This window comes from Cynoglossus semilaevis, chromosome 8 (assembly GCF_000523025.1).
Source record: "Cynoglossus semilaevis isolate Cse_v1.0 chromosome 8, Cse_v1.0, whole genome shotgun sequence".
Classification (NCBI taxonomy): Eukaryota; Metazoa; Chordata; class Actinopteri; order Pleuronectiformes; family Cynoglossidae; genus Cynoglossus; species Cynoglossus semilaevis.
Genome location: NC_024314.1, coordinates 30,082,094 through 30,090,049, shown reverse-complemented (window position 1 = coordinate 30,090,049; position 7,956 = coordinate 30,082,094).

Genomic DNA, 7,956 nt, shown 5'->3' with positions numbered 1-7,956 from the left:
CACAACTCCTAAACGGATATCAATCACTCGATAACTAAATGGTTGATAGCTTTAGGGGAATTATAGATAATGTTGCACCTGTAAAAACAAAGTGGAGGACTCGGACTAAATCAACACCGTGGATTAATGACTCTTAAAAGAAAATACTGCAGAACGAATGTGGAGGAAACCGAACCTGAAGTTCATCGTCTAGTTTTCAACGATCAGATCTCCTCCCACAATAACTCTATACACTCAGAAAGAAATGCCTATATTTCACGCATTATCACGGACAATCAAAATAATGCTAGAATACTCTGTCCACTATGGATCAGTTGCTGAAACATACTCCTGTATCTGACATACTTAGAATATCAGCATCGAAATGTGAGGAATTTGCAAGATTTTTCACTAACAAAATATTAGGCATCAAATTCTAATCTGGCTTTAGAGCAAATCACAGTACTTAACCAAGAGAATTAGCGATCTTAGACGCAGTACTGCTGCAAACCAAGTCTGTGCTCTGGTCCTCCTTGACCTCAGTGCCACCTTTGACACTAACTGACCGCTCCTCTTCTCTCCCTCTGGGCAACATCATTAAAGACGTTAACATTGACTTTCATAACTATGCTGACGACACACAATTGTACATCTTGATTGAGTCTAATCAAATCACCGCCATACACGCCTTAACCACATGCTGATCAGCTCTTAAAACTAAATGAAGACAAAACTGAAGTTCTACCCATTTTCTCCCTAAAGACAAACACGAGGCTCTACACTCCAGCCTGGGACGCCTAAACCAGCACATTAGGAGCAAAGTAACTAGCCTAGGTGTGGTCCTTGGCTCTGAAGTTTTGGACCCCATAAATTAAATAACAAGAACCGCTAACTTCCATCTTAGAAACATTGCAAAAGTACACGCCTTTGTTTCTCAGCGAGATGCCAAAAAAACAATAAACCAGACTACTGTAACGCACTATTTCAGGCCTCCAGAAAAAGTCAATTGAGAAACTGCAGCTCATTCATTCGGCTGCCGGGCTCCTTTAGAATCCACTTCAAAATACTGTTGCTAGTTTTCAAAGTTATAAATGGTCTTGCCCCGTCCAACATCTTTGACACACCTAACCCTGTCCCTTTAAACCCCTGCAGCCCACCTGCTGAGAAGAATATCAGGGAAGCAGCCTTCACACACTACACACCCCAAAGATAGAACACCGACTAACAACCCACCTCTTCACCCTGGCCTACCCCGAGCAGCCCACCCCATGAATCCATCGGTTGAAACCTGCAGGCGACCCCCCCTCCCCACCCCCATCTTCTGGACTCCCTGTAGAATGCCCTTTACCAGCCCCGGCAGAGGGCTCCCCCTGGATCTGCCTGAGGTTTTTCTTCCTAAAAAAATTAAACAAAACTATAAGTGAGTTTTTCTTCACCCCCGTTTTCACGAGGGACATTGACTTGATCACTTGTCTCAAAATCTGCCAACTATGTGTTTTTGTCAAACGTTAAAGCACTTTGAGCTGCACGATTGTATGAACTGTGCCATAAAACTACAGCTGTTATTATTATTATTATTAACATCATCTGCATAACGGTTGACATGTTTGACAGTCCATGGCTCTTCACAGGAGCAGCTGTGCTGTGGCCCCCACACTGACCTCCAGCAGGTGAGAGTTTTACACTTGAACAAGAACGTTAAAAAAAAAAACACTTTTCAATTTCATTGAATCAGTGACACCAGACTCAGGTGAAGCCTTTGTGTCAACATTTGATGAAATAAGAAGAGGGTACTCAATGTAAATGGTGTGTGTGTGTGTGTGTATCTACTTTAGCCATCTTAATCCAGCAGCCAGACTCTTGGCTCCTTGGCTCATCAAAGTGAGAGGCCAGCCCAGATTTAATCTTTGTTGTGTGTTTGTTTTGTGGTGTGTGTGTGTGTGTGTATTGTGGGGCTGGTCAGGGAAATGCATTGTGGGTCCTTCATTTGCTGTGAGACTTTGCGTTGCAGAGCTGAGAAAACATTAGCAAAGTTTCCATCTACATTTTCAAGAATCTCATCTTCAATCTCATTCAGACTGTTACTGTCACTGCTGCTGTTCCTGTCACTGCTGCTGTTCCTGTCACTGCTGCTGCTGCTGTTAATGCTGTTACTGTTACTGTTACTGCTTCTGCTGCTGTTAATGCTGCTGATATTACTGCTGAAGTTACTGCTGATGTTATTGCTGTTACTGTTACCGCTGCTGTTGCTGCTGGTACTGCTGTTACTGTCGCTGCTGCTGTTACTCCTGTTGTTACTGCTGATGTTTCTGGTACTGCTGCTGCTACTGTTGTTACTGTCACTGCTGGTGGTACTGCTGTTACTGTCGCTGCTGCTGTTACTGATGTTCCTGTTACTGTCCCTGCTGCTGCTGCTGTTGCTGCTGCTGTTTCTGCTGCTGCTGCTGTTTCTGCTGCTGTTACTGGTGCTGTTGCTGCTGTTTCTGTCACTGCTGCTGGCCCCCACACTGACCTCCAGCCGGTGAGAGTTTTACACTTGAACAAGAACGTTAAAAAAAAAAAACACAATTTCATTGAATCAGTGACACCAGACTCAGGTGAAGCCTTTGTGTCAACATTTGATGAAATAAGAAGAGGTTCCTCAATGTAAATGGTGTGTGTGTGTGTGTATCTACTTTAGCCATCTTAATCCCGCAGCCAGACTCTTGGCTCCTTGGCTCCTCCAAGTGAGAGGCCAGCCCAGATTTAATCTTTGTTGTGTGTTTGTTTTGTGGTGTGTGTGTGTGTGTGTGTGTTAGCACTTGCCTGCTGTTACTGCTGATGTTTCTGCTGATGTTACTACTGCTGCCGTACCACCGGTAACCGCAGCAGCAGTCGGCCCGATCAGGGGTTGTCACATCTCAGTGAAGGCAAACACACTCAGGTTTACTGAAGGATAAGACAGTTTACTTTGCTAAGTGTTAGCGACACAGATACAGCTGAATGAAATGAGGAGAGTGCACAGCAAGAGTGCACGATCAGTGTGTGACTTTGACTCCAAAAACACACCTGTGATGTCATCAAACACATCTGTGATGTCATCAAACACACCTTACTCAATGTAAATGGTGTGTGTGTGTGTGTGTATCTACTTTAGCCATCTTAACCCAGCAGCCAGACTCTTGGCTCCTTGGCTCCTCCAAGTGAGAGGCCAGCCCAGATTTAATCTTTGTTGTGTGTTTGTTTTGTGGTGTGTGTGTGTGTGTATCTACTTTAGCCATCTTAATCCCGCAGCCAGACTCTTGGCTCCTTGGCTCATCAAAGTGAGAGGCCAGCCCAGATTTAATCTTTGTTGTGTGTTTGTTTTGTGGTGTGTGTGTGTGTGTGTATCTACTTTAGCCATCTTAACCCAGCAGCCAGACTCTTGGCTCCTTGGCTCATCAAAGTGAGAGGCCAGCCCAGATTTAATCTTTGTTGTGTGTTTGTTTTGTGGTGTGTGTGTGTGTGTATCTACTTTAGCCATCTTAATCCCGCAGCCAGACTCTTGGCTCCTTGGCTCCTCCAAGTGAGAGGCCAGCCCAGATTTAATCTTTGTTGTGTGTTTGTTTTGTGGTGTGTGTGTGTGTGTTAGCACTTGCCTGCTGTTACTGCTGGTTCTGTTACTGCTTCTGCTGCTGTTAATGCTGTTACTGTTACCGCTGCTGTTGCTGCTGTTATTGCTGCTGCTACTGCTCTTACCGTCACTGCTGCTGTTCCTGTCACTGCTGCTGCTACTTCTGTTACTGTCACTGCTGGTGGTACTGCTGTTACTGTTACTGCTGATGTTTCTGGTACTGCTGCTGCTACTTCTGTTACTGTCACTGTCACTGCTGCTTTTACTGCTGCTGTTACGGCTGCTGCTACTGCTGCTGCTGTTGCTGCTGCTGATGTTACTGTTACTGCTTCTGCTGCTGTTAATGCTGTTACTGTTACCGCTGCTGTTGCTGCTGGTACTGCTGCTGCTGCTGCTACTGCTGGTACTGTCACTGCTGCTTTTACTGCTGCTGTTCCTGCTGTTACTGCGGCTGCTACTGCTGTTGCTGTTACTGCTGTTACTGCTCCTGCTGTTACTGTCACTGCTGCTTTTACTGCTGCTGTTAGTGCTGTTACTGCTGCGGTTAGTGCTGTTACTGCTGTTACTGTAACTGTCACTGCTGCTGTTCCTGCTTCTGTTCCTGCTGCTGTTCCTGTCACTGCTGCTGCTACTTCTGTTACTGTCACTGCTGGTGGTACTGCTGTTACTGTCACTGCTGGTGGTACTGCTGTTACTGTAACTGTCACTGCTGCTGCTCCTGCTGCTGTTACGGCTGCTGTTACTGTCACTGCTGGTGGTACTGCTGTTACTGTTGTTGCTGCTGCTGTTACTCCTGCTGTTACTGCGGCTGCTACTGCTGTTCCTTCTGCTGCTGTTAATGCTGTTACTGTTACCGCTGCTGTTGCTGCTGGTACTGCTGTTACTGTTACTCTCAATGTAAATGGTGTGTGTGTGTGTGTGTTAGCACTTGCCTGCTGTTACTGCTGTTATTTCTGCTGCTGTTACTGATGTTCCTGTTACTGTCACTGTCACTGCTGCTTTTACTGCTGCTGCTGCTCTTACTGCTGCTGCTATTACTGCTGGTGTTGCTGCTGTTACGGCTGCTGCTACTGCTCTTACCGTCACTGCTGCTGTTCCTGTCACTGCTGCTGCTACTTCTGTTACTGTCACTGTCACTGCTGCTTTTACTGCTGCTGTTCCTGCTGTTACTGCTGATGTTACTACTGCTGCTGTAACATCAGTAACCGCAGCAGCAGTCGGCCTGATCAGGGTTTGTCACATCTCAGTGAAGGCAAACACACTCAGGTTTACTGAAGGATAAGACAGTTTACTTTGCTAAGTGTTAGCGACACAGATACAGCTGAAGGAAATGAGGAGAGTGCACAGCAAGAGTGCACGATCAGTGTGTGACTTTGACTCCAAAAACACACCTGTGATGTCATCAAACACATCTGTGATGTCATCAAACACACCTGTGATGTCATCAAACACACCTGTGATGTCATCAAACACACCTGTGATGTCATCAAACACATCTGTGATGTCATCAAACACACCTGTGATGTCATCGGTGAGTGTCTTCATCTGGACATCTGACAGAACAACAACTGACGGATGACAATGATGATGAAGATCTGTCAGCACAGTGGGGAAACAGGAATCTAGGACTGTTCCATCTGTAGGGGTCACCAAGGGTCAGTTTGGACCCTAACCCAAAGTCTCCTCATCATCAGCTCAAGGTGGTTTTAGAGAAGGTCAGTGAGTCCAGAGGAGTTCAAGGCAGCCTTAGTTCTCAGGCCGTGGTCAGTCTCTGGAAACCAGTGACGTCTGAAGGAGGTTATTACGAGTGGGAGGAGCCACAGCAGCAGCATGGACATAATGAAGGAGCAGAGGAGGTTTTGATGTGGGTCTGATAAGAGGGTTTCATTGGTTCTTCTCATATCAGCCACGTTCAGACTCCAAGACCAAGACCAGGACCAGGACCAGGACCAGGACCAGGACCAGGACCAGGACCTTCAAACAGGAAACGGCCATAACAAAAGCAAGACCACGACACGAATGCAAAGATGGAGGAGATTTGGGAGAGTGTAGACGAAAGAAGCATTGAGACGTAGGAGACGTAGGAGACAGGGAGGAGACGAGGGAGGAGACGAGGGAGGTGATGAAGACCAACATCGTCAGTGGGTTAGAGTTATTATCATAAATGATCCTTCAGTGTAAATAAGTGAGTCACCTCCAAGAGTCATTCACACACACACAGAGGAGGTGGAGGAGGGAGGGAGGAGGGGGGGGGGGGGACATAGACATCAAATCCCCCTGTGGTCTTGGTCTATATCAGGGACGTTCAGAATTCCCAGAGGACGACAGCGCCTCCTTTGTCAACGCTCACAGGAGTTCAGTCTTATAGAAACTAATTAATTGCCCTGTTAGATCAGTCAGGCACTGACCCAGGGGAGTGTGTGTGTGTGTGTGTGTGTGTGTGTGAGATAAACACACACAGAGGAGGTGGCGTTCCTGTGCTCCTCCGGCTCCCTGAGGAGCAGTAGGAGTTCCTCCCCCGCTTCTCCTTTCCATCTGCTGTCATCCTACTCCTCTTGCTCCTCCTGACTCCAGACGTCCTCGTCCTGTCCCTGTCCCTCCATCTGTCCCTCAGGAGCCCCTCCCATACTTTATTAGGGGCCAATCCTGCAGCTCTTTAGTTCAGTGGTTACAGCCACTGGTTCACTACTGTAGAGGTCATGTGATCACACCCTTTACTGAAACCACTGCACCACATGTTTACAGCCCCCACTGCGTCTGTCTTTGTGGTTTCCAACCACATCATTGTGTTTGTGTTTAACTGCAGGAGAGTTTGTGATAACCACACACACCAACACACACACACACAGAAAATGTGTCTTATAATCTTTGTTATTATTTTGATCCTCCTCAAATTCCTTCTTAACCTTTTTCTATTTAACGTCACATCTTTCTTGGCATTCTCCTTTACCTTGTCCTCCCTACACATGTCCTACACATGTCCTACACATTTCCTACACATGGCCTACACATGTCCTACACCTTACATATACATCATATATGTCCTACACATGCCCTACACACCGCCCATGTCCTACACATCTCCTACACATGTCCTACCCATGTCCTACACATGACCTACACATGTCCTACACCTTACATATACATCATATATGTCCTACACATGCCCTACACACCGCCCATGTCCTACACATGTCCTACACCTTACATATACATCATATATGTCCTACACATGACCTACACATGTCCTACACATGTCCTCCGCATGGCCTACCCATTCTGCATGTCCTCCACATGGCCTACACATCCTGCATGTCCTACACATCTCCTACACATGGCCTGTCCTACACATGGCCTACACATTCTGCATGTCCTACACATGTCCTACACATGTCCCACACATGTCCTACACCTTACATATACATCATATATGTCCTACACATGTCCCACACATGTCCTACCCATGTCCTACACACCGTACATGTCCTACACATTTCCTACACATCCTACATGTCCTACACATATCCTACACATGTCCTCCACATGTCCTACACATTTCCTACACATCCTACATGTCCTACACATATCCTACACATGTCCTACCCATGTCCTACACATGTCCTACCCATGGCCTACACATTCTCCATGTCCTACACATCTCCTACACATGGCCTACACATGGCCTACCTGTCTTTTTGTCCTACCTGTCTTTTTTCCCTCTTTCGATTCAGCCATAGATAACACACAACAGAAATAAAGAAAATGGAGGTCGGGGGTTCAGGGGTCATCAAAGGGGTCTGTGAGAGGATCCTGATTGGACATTTCTTACAGTTTGTTTTCTGTTGATTAAATGTTGTTTCTTGTCAGAGAGAAAGGGGGCGCAATGGGTGAAGTTTTTGCCCCTCCCAACCACACACACAGCAGGACAAAACAAACTCCAGAGTCAGAGCCACACAAATGTAAATTCATGTCAACACCATAAATGTGTGTGTGTGTGTGTTAACTAAAAGAACAGAGTGAATGGACCAGCCCCGAGGGGCTAATGTACCTCTTTAATCAGTGTGTGTGTGTGTGTGTGTGTGTTAGCACTTGCCTAATGAGCTAATTTGGCCCGTGGGCAGTGAGTGTGTGTTTATCAAAGACATTCTTCTGTCTCACCTCAACCACCCCCCCCCCCCCCCCCCACACACACACACACACACCCAACTCTTTACTTCAACAAGTAGAAACAGTGAAGAAGGTTCTACAGGAAGCACAGAGGCTCATTTTTCAGAAGAGCTTTGAGTTTCTTCCACACACCAACTCCAAACCAACGCGTGTCAACAATCACACTCTCAGGTTACTGTGGATTAGATGATAAATAGACAACGCTGACTCAGCTTCAC